The following is a 7,342-nucleotide window of genomic DNA, read 5'->3' as shown; positions in this document are numbered from 1 at the left end:
TGCAGTGGCTCTTTCAGAGTCTTGTATTTGTTGCAGACAAAGCCCAAGGAACAATAGTAAAACACTGAATAAGCACGCAATAACTAGAAAGTAGACCATACTTCTACTCCATCCATAGCTTTAAGGGAGGTGGTGGGAAAAAATTAGAATGCTAGCATGGTTGTCTGGTATTGTCAAGGTTTTACAACAAAGAGATGAACTCTAGTAAGAATGGGCCAGTTTACAAACGAAAAGAAAATAGAAAGTCCAATTTATGCAAAAGGCTAAAGAGATGAGACAGCTCAATCAGCAAGAAATAAGACTGGTGTGATTGCTTGGGCAGCACATACACTAAAATTGGAAAAATACAGCGATTAGCATGGCCCCTGTGCAAGGGTGACATACTAATTTGTGGAGTATTCCATTGGAAAAAAAAAAAAAGAATATGCTCATTGTAAAAACTGAAACATTGCAAAAACATTAAAGGTAGAAAATATAATTCCCCCAATCCTACCATCTCCCCTTCTCTGGTAACCAGCAATGATAGTTTGATGTATTCCTTTAGATAATATTTTCTATACATATAATTTAGGTAAGTTTTCACAAGAAAGATGGTTTTAGGGGAAGTAGGGAGGGGGAGCAGAAATGAGGAAAATTATTTCATAAAATATGCTTGCTAATGCTAAAAATATGCTTTATAAGCAAAAAAGAATACAAAACTGCATATACTGAAGAATCCATATTTTGTTAAATACAGTATAAAAATAAATATACAAAAAAAATAACATTAGCCATCAGGAAAATGCCAGTCAAAACCACAATGAGATATTATTTCACATCCACACTAGGAGAGCTTTAATAAGAAAGACATAAAGACATAAAACAAATGTTGGTGAGGATATGGAGAAACTGGAACCCTCATACTCTACGGGTGGGAATGTAAAATGGTGTAGCTGCTTTGGAAATAGTTTGGCACTTCCTCAAAACGTTAAACATAGGGTTTCCATGTGACCCAACAATTCCAATCCTATGTACATGCCCAAGAGAAATGAAAACACACATCCACACAAAAACTTGTATATGAATATTCATAGCTTTATTCATAGCAGCCAAAAGGCAGAAAACAACCCAAATGTCCATAAACTGATGAATAAAAACCAAAATGTGGTATATCCATACATTGGAATATCATTCAGCAACACTGTGGATGAAGCTTGAAAACAATATTCTAAATGAAAGTCATAAAGGACCACATATTCTATGATTCCATTTATATGAAATATTCAGAAAAGGCAAACTTACAGAGAGAGAAAGTGAATTAATAGTTGCTTCGGGCTGGAAGTGTGAGGAAAAATGGGGAGTGGCTGTTAATAGTTTTCTTAATAGGGTGATAAAAATGTTCTAAAATTGATTATGTACAACTAAATACACTGAAAACCACTGAATTGAACAGTTTAAGTTGGTGAATTGTATGATGTATAAATTATATTTCAATAAAGCTGTTAGGAATTTTAAAAAATAAAAAGAAATAAGAATGGCAAATGGTTTGACCCAGAGCACCAGTAAAACTCAGTTGAACTAAGTAACATGGCTTGCAGATTGGGGGTGTAGCTTTCCTCCTTATCATTTAAAAATCCTTCAAAATACTTACCATTAGGTTGAAAGGAAAGATATGGGGTCAATAAGAAATGAGGCAGACTTGAAAATTTGGTTAAAACCTTTGAGTGTGGTTAAGCATGGCCTTGACAGAATGCAAACAGATCAGAAGCCTCAGAAGTCTAGGGTATTTTTTTTAGGAAACTATTGCCAAATAAATCTCAAAAACAAAAAAATCTCTTTATTCACAAACAACATGATTGTATACACAGAAAATACTAAACCAACTACAAAAAATTTAAAATCTATTAGCGCTAATAAGTAAATCTAGCAAAGTCACATAATAAAAGGTACAGAAATCAATTGCAGCCAACAGCTGGAGTTTGAAATTTTAAAAACAATATCATTTATAATACTATCAAAAACTAAAAATACTTAGGAATAAATGTAACAAAATATATAGGAAAACTCTACCCTTAAAACTTAGAATAATGCTGAGAAAATTTTTTTAATTAAAAATTTAAATGTTTAAAAACTTAAATGGGGATATTTCATTGATTATGATACTCAAATATTAAAATCACATATTTTATCCAAATTGATTTATTGATTCAATGCAATCCCAATTAAACCCCGGCAGGTTTTCTTGGTAGAATTGACTAGAGTAATCTAAACTTTACATGGAAAGGCAAAGAAACTAGAAGAATCAAAATAGTTTTGAAAAAGGAGGAAGTATAATATTAGTGTAAAGATAGACAAGTGGAACAATGAAACAAATTAGCATAAAAATAAATCCCCATACTTAAGAGGGTCAATTGATTTTCAACCAAGGCACCAAAGGAACACAATGAGAAAAGGAAAGTCTTTTCCAAAAAATGACTATTTATATGGAACAGCTAGCTAGCTATCCGGAGAAAAACTGAATTTTGAAACTATAAAAAAACCAAAGTGAAATTCTAGAATTGAAAAATGTATTATCTAAAATGGAGAATTTATTGAATAGGCTTAAAAGCAGACTAGACACAGTGGAAGAAAGGATCGGTGGACTCAAACACAGGCAAATACAAAATATCCAAGCCAAAGCACAGAGAAAAAAGAATGAAAAACAAAAATGAATAGAACATAAGAAACCTGTGTAATAATATCAAACAACGATGGTTGGAGTTCTGGAAGGAAAGGAGAGTAAAAAGGATCAGGCAGAAGAAATTTAGAGATACAGGTAGACCAAAGGAAGAAATGTTTATTTTGTCCAGAACCCAAATTTTCTGTAGCACATAATCTAATTCAACCTGTCTGGATAAATCATTTAAACAATTCAAACACAGGGAGCCCAGAATAAGAATGAGGGCCTTTAATCCAGTATAGCTTAATGTAATGCTACAAAGGATACATCCCAGAGTATATTAAGCAGATTATCAAAAAGTATTGGCAAAGTCCCTTGAGAGATGGGAGAAAATATATAAAACTATTAAACTTTATCATTGGGGAAACCCCAGATACTGTGTCAAACACTAGTGACATCCAAATCAACAGGCCAAGCCTTTGATCTAGAGGCTTGCTCTTGTGAAGCTTACGTATGTAGCAGAGAAGCTTAGCCTGCTGTTCTAGTTAACTAGCTGCCAGAATGCAACACACCAGAGATGGATTGGCTTTTAATAAAGGGGGATTTATTTCATTCGTTCTTCAGAGGAAAGGCAGCTAACTTTCAACTGAGGTTCTTTCTTACGTGGGAAGGCACAGGATGATCTCTGCTGGCCTTCTCTCCAGGCCTCTGGGTTCCAACAACGTTCCCTGGGGTGATTCCTTTCTGCATCTCCAAAGGCCTGGACTGAGCTGCAAGTGCTGAGATGAGGTATGCCGAGCTGCTTGGGCTGTGCTACGTTGCACTCTCTCATTTAAACACCAGCCAATTAAATCAAACGTCATTTATTGCAGCAGGCAAAAAGAAGTATAACAAATAAGGCATCAGTAGCTGAGAAAGTTCAAATAGAGTCTAGAGGCTACTCTGGAGGTCACTTTTACACAAGCTTCAGTTAGACATTGCTACCTATCATAACTTGCTAAACCCCAACCAAAAAATTCCTCCCAATTCTAAAGAATACCTAGGGCATTATACAAGATTCTATAATGGTTCCATGCACTAGAGTAACTTACCAGTAACCTACAACCTCCAGATGGTCCCTGGACCAGATGTGTCCTGAAACACAGAGGGGCCAGCCTCCCCAGAACATCAACTAGTTCAGTTCCCCTATCTCATATGAGTGGCAGTGCCTTCCAACATGAAAAAATTAGAATGGCCATAGCCCAGATACCCATAAAGAGTGAGAAAAAGATCAAAGTTGATAGTGGAGTTATACAGAAAGGTAGGGTTTAACAAACGAGTGTGACTGCTCAATCATTATATTGATATTTATTTTAATCTCCAGTATCTTAGAACAGCTAGAAGTAAAATTGTGGAATTGTGACCCATACTAAACTCTGAAATCTGTTCTACAACTAATTGTTGCAATATGCTTTGAAATGTATTCTTTTTAGTATTTGTTATTTTTCACCAAAAATAAATATATGTATATATATTTCTTCCAGCCTCCAGTGTTTTGGAGTGGCTAGAAGGAAAATTCTAAAATAGTGGAATGATAACCCATAACAAACTCTGAAATCTGTTCTGTAACTACTTGTTGAAGTGTACTTTGAAAAGCATTGCTTTTTCTTTCTTTTCTTTATATGTAGGTTACATTTCATAATAAAAACATTTAAGAAATAAATTAAAAATCTTAAAAAAAAGAGACACAGGCAGAGAATTTTCCAAAATGTTCCAGAAATTGATGGCAGACAACAGCTCACAGAATCAAGGATCTCAGTGAACCACAAGCATTCCCAGTCTCTTATTACAACTGTCCTGGCCAATGAAATGTGGGCAGAAGCAATGTGGGCCACCTTCAGTCTATGTCCTGTCTAATCTAGGTTAGGATGCGCTGTGATCACAACCATCAGAACTCTCAGAGACTTTATTCCCCACTTATAGTCTGTCGCAGGTCCAGGCAACTGCACAGGAAATCCGTTCTCCAGGCATTGCCTTAGCATTCCAGGATGCCTCCGTCTTACAGGTTCTTTAGAACAACAAAGCACTATGATGAGGAAGAAAGAATATGGATAAATGTGCACTGGTTCTTACAGGCTTCCACCTGGAAAGGTGACACGCATCACTTCTCCTTAGTTAAAACAAGTCACAAGGACAGTTTACTTCAAAGAAGTCAATAAATGTAACCCTTCCCTGTGCCCAGAAGGAAAGGAAAATGAAAATATTGGCGATTGGCAGTCATAGCTATCACTCCCTCTAAAAGACATCCCGTGTGAACCTCTATATTCAAAGGCCCCAGATGGAGCAGAGCTGAGCCCTATCACTGACCTGTGTTAGGTCTGTGGTGTAAAATAGAATTTTGCTTTGTTAAACCTCTGAAATTTGGGGGTATAATACAGCAGTTAGCATAATCTGACTAATACTCTCCTTGATTTACACCATAAAGTTAGACAAAATAATAACAATAAGCTTTTTTTATTGAGTTCTTACATTTGGGCAGGCACTGTGCTAAGCACTTGTGAATCGAATTGGTTAGCAGAGTGCCTGGCCCATAGTAAGCTCTTAATTACTGTTAATTATTGTTATTCCAATTTTGTCTTAGGTGTGTATGTATCTGCTCAAAAGGATCTGTACTCTAAACTACAGGACCATAAAGGGTATCTTAAGGCACTTGAGCATCCTGCTTATCTTTTTCTCAAAAACATTCACACGTTTTCATACTCGATGGGCAGCCGAACTGCAAGTGCAGGTTTCCAGGAGCAGAGAGCGTGTGGTGTAAAGAGTACTTGGACTAGGAGTCAAGATCAGTTAAGTGCAAAGTAACATTTATTGAGCACCTTCTGTATGTACCAGGTACTAGGGATACAAAGGAGTGTGAACCTGGATCCCTGCCCTCTAGGAGTTTACACTTCTGCATGGATGATAGACAAGTAAACAAATAAAGCATGATACATGCAATAATAAAAGTATAAATGGAGTAGGAGAACCAGAAAGACCTGAGTTCTAGTGCTAGCTCTGCCATTAGCTGCATGACTCTGGACATGAGGCTTAACCTCTCTGGGCCTCATGGATACCGAGAATGGTTAGGTAATTTTTAACCCCTGAAATTTCAATATCTACAATTCTCATAACTCTGTGAGGTAGGCAGGGCACACATCATTTCTATTTTACAGATGTGGTGCCTAAGGTTCAGAGAAGTTTAGCATGGTGGCCTGAGCCATACTGCCTGTTGGTAAAACTAGAGCCAGCTCAGGCAGGTCTTCAGAGTCAGGTCTGGTGTATGTCTACTTCAGGCTGTCTTGGCAGATGGCAGCGAGGGCTCCTCTTGGGAGTGGCATGAGGTTTTCTTTTTTTTTCCTTCCCATGTAATTTTTTTTTAATAGAAGTTGTAGGTTTACAGAAAAATCATGCAGAAAACACAGTTACCATATAACACCCTTTTATTAATACCCTGCATTAGTGTGGTACATTTGTAACAATTGAGAACAATTTTATAATTGTACTATTAACTACAGTTCATTGTTTACAATAGGGTTCACCCTTCGTATTACACAGTCCTATTTTTAAAAATGTTTATTATAGTAACATATATATAACTGAAAATTTCCCCATTTAACTACATTAAATACATAATTCAATACTGATAATTACATTCGCAATGTTGTGTTACCATCATCATCACCCATTATCAAAACTTTATAATTAACGCAAATAGAAACTGTACAATTTAAGCATTAATTCCCCATTCCCTACCCCCATCCCATCCCTGGTAACCTGTTTTCCAGATTCTCACTCTATGAGTTTGCTTATTCTAATTATTTCATATCAGTAAAGTCATTTTGTGTCTGGCTTATGCCACACAACATGATGTCTTCAAGGTTCATCCATGTTGTTGCATATATCAGGACTTCATTTCTTTTTACAGCTGAATACCACATTTTATTTATCCATCCATTGGTTGTTTGAACACTTGGGCTGCTTCCAGCTTTCAGCAATTGTAAATAGTGTTGCGAGTCCTTGATTTCAATTCTTTTGGTATATATCTAGTTGTGGAATTGCTAGGGATAGGAACTGCCAAACTGTCTTCCCCAGTGACTGCATCATTTTACATTCCCACCAACAAGGAATGAATGTTCCTATTTCCCCACTTCCTCTTTAACACTTGCAATTTTCCATTTTTTCAAATAATAGCCACTCTAATGGGTGTGTGACCTGATACTTCATTGTGGTTTTGATTTGCACTTCCCTAATAACTAGTGATACTGAGCGTTTTTTTGTGACGCCCCCACTTTGAGTCCAATACTTGCTCAGCTTGGAGCTGGAGCTGCTACTCCACCCTCAACTCGGTGTAAACACTCATCAGACAGTGGGCATTTCTGGAAAAACAGGTCATCTCTTCCAGAACAGCACACTGGTATTAAGATGATTATCCCAGTGAACAGAGGAACCTTTAGAAGCTGAACTCAGTCACTGATGAAAACACTCCCTGCTGTTGGTTTCCAATCAGAGCTGTGTCTGCATGACTGTGCTTTGGATAGGGTGCAAAGGACATTTTGGAGGCTGGGACAGCTTTCCCTCATCTCCCCTGAACTTCTAGGCCACTCCACACTCAACCAAACGATGTGCATGCTCAGGGAATGTGAGTGACCTCATTTAAATTTAAGCGATTTAAATAATTAAAGAGGT

The 7,342-nt window shown here is 36.8% G+C and overlaps 1 non-coding gene across 1 annotated transcript; it reads left to right on the top strand.

Annotated features, from left to right (window-relative positions):
• Positions 1-306: 306 nt before the first annotated feature.
• On the top strand, positions 307-410 carry LOC143653570 (U6 spliceosomal RNA). Its single transcript, XR_013161374.1, has one exon. It is a non-coding gene; the product is annotated as a U6 spliceosomal RNA (small nuclear RNA).
• The last annotated feature ends 6,932 nt before the right edge of the window (positions 411-7,342 follow it).

The sequence above is a fragment of the Tamandua tetradactyla genome, chromosome 1 (genome assembly GCF_023851605.1).
Source record: "Tamandua tetradactyla isolate mTamTet1 chromosome 1, mTamTet1.pri, whole genome shotgun sequence".
Lineage (NCBI taxonomy): Eukaryota > Metazoa > Chordata > Mammalia > Pilosa > Myrmecophagidae > Tamandua > Tamandua tetradactyla.
This window is presented reverse-complemented; position numbering and strand designations above follow the sequence as displayed.